The sequence below is a fragment of the Hyla sarda genome, unplaced genomic scaffold (assembly GCF_029499605.1).
Source record: "Hyla sarda isolate aHylSar1 unplaced genomic scaffold, aHylSar1.hap1 scaffold_915, whole genome shotgun sequence".
Classification (NCBI taxonomy): Eukaryota; Metazoa; Chordata; class Amphibia; order Anura; family Hylidae; genus Hyla; species Hyla sarda.
In genome coordinates, this window is record NW_026610944.1 from 109334 (window position 1) to 117655 (window position 8322).

General features: G+C 45.3%; 4 non-coding genes across 4 annotated transcripts; all 4 read right to left on the reverse strand.

Annotated features, from left to right (window-relative positions):
• Window positions 1-823: 823 nt before the first annotated feature.
• LOC130349452 (U2 spliceosomal RNA) lies at window positions 824-1014 on the reverse strand. Its single transcript, XR_008886774.1, has one exon. It is a non-coding gene; the product is annotated as a U2 spliceosomal RNA (small nuclear RNA).
• Window positions 1015-3118: 2104 nt separating this feature from the next.
• On the reverse strand, window positions 3119-3309 carry LOC130349453 (U2 spliceosomal RNA). Its single transcript, XR_008886775.1, has one exon. It is a non-coding gene; the product is annotated as a U2 spliceosomal RNA (small nuclear RNA).
• A 2087-nt stretch (window positions 3310-5396) lies between these two features.
• On the reverse strand, window positions 5397-5587 carry LOC130349454 (U2 spliceosomal RNA). The gene has a single exon (XR_008886776.1). It is a non-coding gene; the product is annotated as a U2 spliceosomal RNA (small nuclear RNA).
• Window positions 5588-7678: 2091 nt separating this feature from the next.
• Window positions 7679-7864, reverse strand: LOC130349463 (U2 spliceosomal RNA). The gene has a single exon (XR_008886784.1). It is a non-coding gene; the product is annotated as a U2 spliceosomal RNA (small nuclear RNA).
• Window positions 7865-8322: the final 458 nt, after the last annotated feature.

Below are 8322 nucleotides of genomic sequence, written 5' to 3' on the forward strand. Positions count from 1 at the left end.
ATACATAAAAAGCGACTGTTCAGCGACAGACAAGTCGCATCGGCTGAAAGTAGGCCAGAATGTCAGTCCATGTTGGAGCAGGTTTAGATACAGTCTAAAGTATAGATCTCAAAGTCTGTGCACAGAATTTAGCAAGGGCCTCGCACCTTCTGATGCATCAGGTAGGTGCACAATAGCATAGCCTAACCCTCTGTACTTTGGTCTATATTGATGCGGGACATAGACAGCCAGCTGATGACCAATCCATTAGTGCAATGGATGGCTGGAAGCATTTGTCTTTGCCTTTGCAATACCACAGAAGCAATGCATGGTCAATGTACAGCAATGACACACCTGTGTGAACAGCCAGGAGACCCCCCCCCCCCCATGTTATGTTACATAGTTACATAGTTAGTACGGTCGAAAAAAGACATATGTCCATCAAGTTCAACCAGGGAATTAAGGGGTAGGGGTGTGGCGCGATATTGGGGAAGGGATGAGATTTTATATTTCTTCATAAGCATTAATCTTATTTTGTCAATTAGGAACATTCAGCACCCACCCGCTATCAAGGCAGCTGCCTATCATGTCATGCCCTACCTGCACAGGTGTGCTGGCTACTCAAATGATCCAATTAAGGAGGCCATTTAGTCAGCAGCAGCAGAAGTCCTGTGCCTGGACGCTCCAACAGCGGCCAGACACAAGCAGAAGCAGCAGAAGCAGCAGCAGCACCACCTTTTGTTTTTTGGCTGCAGCAGCAGCAAGGCCCACAGGGCTGGCTAGCTGGCTAGCCAGCAAGCAGGTAGCAATGAAAGTAGGAATCTTTCTTTTTAACCCTGTAAGGGGGTGGTGCACTGTACCCGAAGATACTGCCATATCGGGTCAATGCATAGGGCGACGGAAGCAAGCTTCGAAATCGGCCCCCGTTCTCAAAAATCCATTTAATATATGGTCCCCAGATAGGGGACGTATCAGATATTAAACTGATAAGAACAGATACTACACTTGATCTTAGCCAAAAGGCCGAGAAGCGATAACCGTGAAAGGGGCGGGCCCAACAAGGTGCCCTTCATGGGCACTATCACTGCTTGCTGTCAGGGAGGCTGCCAGACAATTTTCCATGCACACTCTGGGCTGGGGGGCAGTCAACCACCAGTACACACAGCAGAACCTAAACCCATACCATTATTGCTAAGCAGCAAGACAGGGGCCCATTGCACTCCCACGGGGCCTTTTTAAATGCAATCCATAACCCGGATTTGCCAGGAACCCTTCTTACTCCTCCTACTTGCATGTGACACTGGGCTTAGGATCTGCATAGGAAACACACACACAAGCACACACCTACCTTTGTTGCCTGCAGATGCCTCCTTGGCTGTCCCCAAACGGTATCAAACCAACACCCACGGGAAGCTGTAAGCATAGAGGACATGCCTGCACCCCATTGGACTTACCTGTGTGGGTTAAACCCGGGTTATTTGACAACCTATGGCGGTGATGGTTCTGCTCAGGCAGAGCAGTGCTGATGCTCCTCATAAAGCTGTCGCTGCTGTGAAGGTTCTAGGTGACATCACAAATCCCTATGGTTACATACACAACAAAGCTGGGTTGTTGTTGTTTACACTCTGCAAGGCCTGTGGAAGTGAGTGACATCATAGCACTGTAGTTCTGAGGGTTCTAGATGGATGCAACAATCTCCTGTTGCTTCTATGAAGGCCATAATAGACGACATCACCAAACAGCTCCATAGTCACATACACAGCAAAGGAGAGATGTTGTTTACACCTAGTGATGTCAGTGGTATTGAGTGACATCACAGCACAGTGCTAAGGCTCCTGGGCCTGGACACAGCAGCGGCTGCAATATCTCAACGGAGAATACGTTTATATATATGTGTGTGTGTGCGCGTATATATATATATATATATATATATATATATATATATATATATATATATATATATTTCTCTGCCGAAATCACTTTTAAACCCATTTCCACCTTTTTTTCCCTTCTCTTCCTCTTACTTTTTTTTCACGTTTTTTTACGTTTTTCTCCTTTTCGCCTCTTTTCTGGGCGTATTATTCTTCTTTTTCTTCTTTTTTTTCGTCTAATGCATACCCCATCAGTGCAGCAATGCTTATTCAATACCGCCAGCAGATGGAGACACTGGGGGATAATTTTCTAAGGATTTATACTGATTTTTCCTGTCTGAATTTGTCGCACAGAAAGTTGCAGGCCAAATATGTGTGACATTTCTGCGACTTTAGCTTCTAGAGCATTTTTACAACATTATACATAGGTGCTGAATACATAAAAAGCGACTGTTCAGCGACAGACAAGTCGCATCGGCTGAAAGTAGGCCAGAATGTCAGTCCATGTTGGAGCAGGTTTAGATACAGTCTAAAGTATAGATCTCAAAGTCTGTGCACAGAATTTAGCAAGGGCCTCGCACCTTCTGATGCATCAGGTAGGTGCACAATAGCATAGCCTAACCCTCTGTACTTTGGTCTATATTGATGCGGGACATAGACAGCCAGCTGATGACCAATCCATTAGTGCAATGGATGGCTGGAAGCATTTGTCTTTGCCTTTGCAATACCACAGAAGCAATGCATGGTCAATGTACAGCAATGACACACCTGTGTGAACAGCCAGGAGACCCCCCCCCCCCCCCCCATGTTATGTTACATAGTTACATAGTTAGTACGGTCGAAAAAAGACATATGTCCATCAAGTTCAACCAGGGAATTAAGGGGTAGGGGTGTGGCGCGATATTGGGGAAGGGATGAGATTTTATATTTCTTCATAAGCATTAATCTTATTTTGTCAATTAGGAACATTCAGCACCCACCCGCTATCAAGGCAGCTGCCTATCATGTCATGCCCTACCTGCACAGGTGTGCTGGCTACTCAAATGATCCAATTAAGGAGGCCATTTAGTCAGCAGCAGCAGAAGTCCTGTGCCTGGACGCTCCAACAGCGGCCAGACACAAGCAGAAGCAGAAGCAGCAGAAGCAGCAGCAGCACCACCTTTTGTTTTTTGGCTGCAGCAGCAGCAAGGCCCACAGGGCTGGCTAGCTGGCTAGCCAGCAAGCAGGTAGCAATGAAAGTAGGAATCTTTCTTTTTAACCCTGTAAGGGGGTGGTGCACTGTACCCGAAGATACTGCCATATCGGGTCAATGCATAGGGCGACGGAAGCAAGCTTCGAAATCGGCCCCCGTTCTCAAAAATCCATTTAATATATGGTCCCCAGATAGGGGACGTATCAGATATTAAACTGATAAGAACAGATACTACACTTGATCTTAGCCAAAAGGCCGAGAAGCGATAACCGTGAAAGGGGCAGGCCCAACAAGGTGCCCTTCATGGGCACTATCACTGCTTGCTGTCAGGGAGGCTGCCAGACAATTTTCCATGCACACTCTGGGCTGGGGGGCAGTCAACCACCAGTACACACAGCAGAACCTAAACCCATACCATTATTGCTAAGCAGCAAGACAGGGGCCCATTGCACTCCCACGGGGCCTTTTTAAATGCAATCCATAACCCGGATTTGCCAGGAACCCTTCTTACTCCTCCTACTTGCATGTGACACTGGGCTTAGGATCTGCATAGGAAACACACACACAAGCACACACCTACCTTTGTTGCCTGCAGATGCCTCCTTGGCTGTCCCCAAACGGTATCAAACCAACACCCACGGGAAGCTGTAAGCATAGAGGACATGCCTGCACCCCATTGGACTTACCTGTGTGGGTTAAACCCGGGTTATTTGACAACCTATGGCGGTGATGGTTCTGCTCAGGCAGAGCAGTGCTGATGCTCCTCATAAAGCTGTCGCTGCTGTGAAGGTTCTAGGTGACATCACAAATCCCTATGGTTACATACACAACAAAGCTGGGTTGTTGTTGTTTACACTCTGCAAGGCCTGTGGAAGTGAGTGACATCATAGCACTGTAGTTCTGAGGGTTCTAGATGGATGCAACAATCTCCTGTTGCTTCTATGAAGGCCATAATAGACGACATCACCAAACAGCTCCATAGTCACATACACAGCAAAGGAGAGATGTTGTTTACACCTAGTGATGTCAGTGGTATTGAGTGACATCACAGCACAGTGCTAAGGCTCCTGGGCCTGGACACAGCAGCGGCTGCAATATCTCAACGGAGAATACGTTTATATATATGTGTGTGTGTGCGCGTATATATATATATATATATATATATATATATATATATATATTTCTCCGCCGAAATCACTTTTAAACCCATTTCCACCTTTTTTTCCCTTCTCTTCCTCTTACTTTTTTTTCACGTTTTTTTTACGTTTTTCTCCTTTTCGCCTCTTTTCTGGGCGTATTATTCTTCTTTTTCTTCTTTTTTTTCGTCTAATGCATACCCCATCAGTGCAGCAATGCTTATTCAATACCGCCAGCAGATGGAGACACTGGGGGATAATTTTCTAAGGATTTATACTGATTTTTCCTGTCTGAATTTGTCGCACAGAAAGTTGCAGGCCAAATATGTGTGACATTTCTGCGACTTTAGCTTCTAGAGCATTTTTACAACATTATACATAGGTGCTGAATACATAAAAAGCGACTGTTCAGCGACAGACAAGTCGCATCGGCTGAAAGTAGGCCAGAATGTCAGTCCATGTTGGAGCAGGTTTAGATACAGTCTAAAGTATAGATCTCAAAGTCTGTGCACAGAATTTAGCAAGGGCCTCGCACCTTCTGATGCATCAGGTAGGTGCACAATAGCATAGCCTAACCCTCTGTACTTTGGTCTATATTGATGCGGGACATAGACAGCCAGCTGATGACCAATCCATTAGTGCAATGGATGGCTGGAAGCATTTGTCTTTGCCTTTGCAATACCACAGAAGCAATGCATGGTCAATGTACAGCAATGACACACCTGTGTGAACAGCCAGGAGACCCCCCCCCCCCCATGTTATGTTACATAGTTACATAGTTAGTACGGTCGAAAAAAGACATATGTCCATCAAGTTCAACCAGGGAATTAAGGGGTAGGGGTGTGGCGCGATATTGGGGAAGGGATGAGATTTTATATTTCTTCATAAGCATTAATCTTATTTTGTCAATTAGGAACATTCAGCACCCACCCGCTATCAAGGCAGCTGCCTATCATGTCATGCCCTACCTGCACAGGTGTGCTGGCTACTCAAATGATCCAATTAAGGAGGCCATTTAGTCAGCAGCAGCAGAAGTCCTGTGCCTGGACGCTCCAACAGCGGCCAGACACAAGCAGAAGCAGAAGCAGCAGAAGCAGCAGCAGCACCACCTTTTGTTTTTTGGCTGCAGCAGCAGCAAGGCCCACAGGGCTGGCTAGCTGGCTAGCCAGCAAGCAGGTAGCAATGAAAGTAGGAATCTTTCTTTTTAACCCTGTAAGGGGGTGGTGCACTGTACCCGAAGATACTGCCATATCGGGTCAATGCATAGGGCGACGGAAGCAAGCTTCGAAATCGGCCCCCGTTCTCAAAAATCCATTTAATATATGGTCCCCAGATAGGGGACGTATCAGATATTAAACTGATAAGAACAGATACTACACTTGATCTTAGCCAAAAGGCCGAGAAGCGATAACCGTGAAAGGGGCGGGCCCAACAAGGTGCCCTTCATGGGCACTATCACTGCTTGCTGTCAGGGAGGCTGCCAGACAATTTTCCATGCACACTCTGGGCTGGGGGGCAGTCAACCACCAGTACACACAGCAGAACCTAAACCCATACCATTATTGCTAAGCAGCAAGACAGGGGCCCATTGCACTCCCACGGGGCCTTTTTAAATGCAATCCATAACCCGGATTTGCCAGGAACCCTTCTTACTCCTCCTACTTGCATGTGACACTGGGCTTAGGATCTGCATAGGAAACACACACACAAGCACACACCTACCTTTGTTGCCTGCAGATGCCTCCTTGGCTGTCCCCAAACGGTATCAAACCAACACCCACGGGAAGCTGTAAGCATAGAGGACATGCCTGCACCCCATTGGACTTACCTGTGTGGGTTAAACCCGGGTTATTTGACAACCTATGGCGGTGATGGTTCTGCTCAGGCAGAGCAGTGCTGATGCTCCTCATAAAGCTGTCGCTGCTGTGAAGGTTCTAGGTGACATCACAAATCCCTATGGTTACATACACAACAAAGCTGGGTTGTTGTTGTTTACACTCTGCAAGGCCTGTGGAAGTGAGTGACATCATAGCACTGTAGTTCTGAGGGTTCTAGATGGATGCAACAATCTCCTGTTGCTTCTATGAAGGCCATAATAGACGACATCACCAAACAGCTCCATAGTCACATACACAGCAAAGGAGAGATGTTGTTTACACCTAGTGATGTCAGTGGTATTGAGTGACATCACAGCACAGTGCTAAGGCTCCTGGGCCTGGACACAGCAGCGGCTGCAATATCTCAACGGAGAATACGTTTATATATATGTGTGTGTGTGCGCGTATATATATATATATATATATATATATATATATATATATATATATATATATATTTCTCCGCCGAAATCACTTTTAAACCCATTTCCACCTTTTTTTCCCTTCTCTTCCTCTTACTTTTTTTTCACGTTTTTTTACGTTTTTCTCCTTTTCGCCTCTTTTCTGGGCGTATTATTCTTCTTTTTCTTCTTTTTTTTCGTCTAATGCATACCCCATCAGTGCAGCAATGCTTATTCAATACCGCCAGCAGATGGAGACACTGGGGGATAATTTTCTAAGGATTTATACTGATTTTTCCTGTCTGAATTTGTCGCACAGAAAGTTGCAGGCCAAATATGTGTGACATTTCTGCGACTTTAGCTTCTAGAGCATTTTTACAACATTATACATAGGTGCTGAATACATAAAAAGCGACTGTTCAGCGACAGACAAGTCGCATCGGCTGAAAGTAGGCCAGAATGTCAGTCCATGTTGGAGCAGGTTTAGATACAGTCTAAAGTATAGATCTCAAAGTCTGTGCACAGAATTTAGCAAGGGCCTCGCACCTTCTGATGCATCAGGTAGGTGCACAATAGCATAGCCTAACCCTCTGTACTTTGGTCTATATTGATGCGGGACATAGACAGCCAGCTGATGACCAATCCATTAGTGCAATGGATGGCTGGAAGCATTTGTCTTTGCCTTTGCAATACCACAGAAGCAATGCATGGTCAATGTACAGCAATGACACACCTGTGTGAACAGCCAGGAGACCCCCCCCCCCCCCCATGTTATGTTACATAGTTACATAGTTAGTACGGTCGAAAAAAGACATATGTCCATCAAGTTCAACCAGGGAATTAAGGGGTAGGGGTGTGGCGCGATATTGGGGAAGGGATGAGATTTTATATTTCTTCATAAGCATTAATCTTATTTTGTCAATTAGGAACATTCAGCACCCACCCGCTATCAAGGCAGCTGCCTATCATGTCATGCCCTACCTGCACAGGTGTGCTGGCTACTCAAATGATCCAATTAAGGAGGCCATTTAGTCAGCAGCAGCAGAAGTCCTGTGCCTGGACGCTCCAACAGCGGCCAGACACAAGCAGAAGCAGAAGCAGCAGCAGCACCACCTTTTGTTTTTTGGCTGCAGCAGCAGCAAGGCCCACAGGGCTGGCTAGCTGGCTAGCCAGCAAGCAGGTAGCAATGAAAGTAGGAATCTTTCTTTTTAACCCTGTAAGGGGGTGGTGCACTGTACCCGAAGATACTGCCATATCGGGTCAATGCATAGGGCGACGGAAGCAAGCTTCGAAATCGGCCCCCGTTCTCAAAAATCCATTTAATATATGGTCCCCAGATAGGGGACGTATCAGATATTAAACTGATAAGAACAGATAAGGTTTCAACAAAATTTTATTGAATAAATAAGAAACCATACAAAATTTAAAATGCAAAATAATAAAAGGTTCACAAAAGTTTTAAAATACAAATAATAAAACCAGTAATAAAAGGAGAAAAAATAAAAATGGCAGGATAAAACATTATACAAATGTCATAAAAACTGATTATACTGTTATTTCGTTCCATAGAGGCAGACACCACATGGATGCTGCCTCGCTGGCCCCCAACTGTTTCTTGTCTCTTAGGTAATAGATGTACATCTCACTCAGGGCCAGCTTTATACAGTTTTTAACATCAATAAAATCATGTTTAAAAAGTAAGATGTTCCTAACTTTCCAGATGGCATTTTTAAAACAATTAATAATCATCCAGCAGATCATCTGCTGTTTAAAATTGGGGCAGTTAAAAAGACCGTAAAAGACACATTCGTGATTAAAATCTTTTAGGCCGCAGGCCCACTTCAAAAGTGGGCCTACCTTCCTCCA